Genomic DNA, 1,810 nt, shown 5'->3' with positions numbered 1-1,810 from the left:
AGCTCTCCCCCATCTTCTCTTGCCTCTCTGTACCCCCTTAACATTGTTACAGACTGGTACCAGCAGTTCATTTCTTATTTAGGGCCTGTTTGTAATGTTTCTGCTGTTCTATATTCAGGAGGCTGTAGACTTGGTGATTCATAATTTACTGAACTGTGCGGAGCAGCATTTTCATTGTTAACTATAAAAGCCCAACTCTCTAGAGGTGTGGGGGAAGGAGAAGGTTGCGAAAGGATTCTGTTAAACAAAGATGTGTATTTCTTTCTAACAAGCAAATAATCCTTGTATACAGAGAGGGAGCAGCTGGCGTAGTCAGATATAATGTTATTGGGCTGTAGATATATGTAGGTCTGGAAATGTGTTTGTGCACACAAAATACTGATGTGTCCCCCAAAAGGTCTGGTGAGGTTGGTAGGATTCTTTGTCCTAGGCCAAGGAATTCCTAAAGCCACTTCAGGAATTTAGCTGTAGTTTGTATGTTGTAGTTTCTGAGAACCAGCCAGTCCTTTTGAAGAATGTCACACTAACTGCATGGTACATGTAAAATTTTAATACTTTTAAAATGTGGTAATGTCAATGACTTTCTTAAAAACAAATTATGCACGTCATTATCCTTTATACATCAATAGTGAAGAATTTAAAGCAAGATACAGATGCCTACCTCACCTAGTAAAGTTTCAGTTGTACTTAGTCATCGTCCATCCCCTAAAGAAAAGGAAAATAATTCTTTGTCCCAAGCTAATTAGTCTTGTCTCAAATTACTTGTTATGCAGCCTGCTCCCAGCCATGTTTTGTTGTTGTTAGTCAGTCTCGAAGTCGAGTCCAAACCATACTGATGAGTAAATTCTATTACACTCAGCTTAGCACACTGAGATGGTCAAGGGGCCTCATTCCCATTTCACCTTTCCTAGATTGAGGCATGCTTGCTTATAGACATGCATAAGGAAATGTCTGAACAGTGTCCAAGATTATTCTTTTTACTTTGCTTTCTCTGCGTTGGCACCCCATCTATGGAATGTGCTCCCTAGAGAAGTCCGCCTGGCACTGTCATTATATGCTTTTCGGCATGAGGTCAAGACCTTTTTATTTAACCAATATTTTAATGCTAGTTATTTATTTCATTTAAACTACGTTATTTTATACTGTCGTGGTATAGCCAATTTGTTTATTTGCTTAGGATTGGTAGGTTTTAATGTTTGTAAACCACCCAGAGCCCTCTGGGCTACTAGGGTGATATATAAATGCAAATAATAATAAATACCCTTGACTCTACTATCAAGGGTTTTCCCACTAGTGCGGTTATTGTTGCTAATACCGATAACCAATGGCACAAATTCGGGCTGTGGTGCTCCCCTTCCTCTCAAAAGCACATTGCACGTTGTTTTCCTGTTGCGCTCTACTTTTTTTGTCTGCCCGTTCCAAAGCCAGAAATAAACGCTACCAAGTGTGTTTTGGTAATCCGAATGGGGGCAGGATACCATCCCTTCCATCTTTTCCCATCCTCTTTAAGAAGCCCCATCAAAGGCAACCCCACAAACCTACAACTCTGCGAGAGCGCGGCTGACAAGCCCTCGGGACCACGGCTTTTAGCTTGTTCCCGACCCCGCATTTCACCAGACATCTTACAGAGCCAATGAACAACTTCAATGAGATGGGCGGGCCTATTTCTTTCCCTTCCACGAATAGAAGGGGAGCAGCTTATTAACCTGCCCCCTTTTGATCTTTGTCGACACTGATAGCCGTAGTCCCGCCCTTCTGTTCCTCTTCCTGCCCTCAGGAGCAACGTTTCCTCCCCTAGCCAATGGGAACT

This window comes from Varanus komodoensis, unplaced genomic scaffold, assembly GCF_004798865.1.
Source record: "Varanus komodoensis strain SLA01 unplaced genomic scaffold, ASM479886v1 scaffold7_1, whole genome shotgun sequence".
Taxonomy (NCBI): domain Eukaryota; kingdom Metazoa; phylum Chordata; class Lepidosauria; order Squamata; family Varanidae; genus Varanus; species Varanus komodoensis.
The sequence above is the reverse complement of the archived record's forward strand: the minus strand, read 5'-3'. Positions refer to the sequence as shown.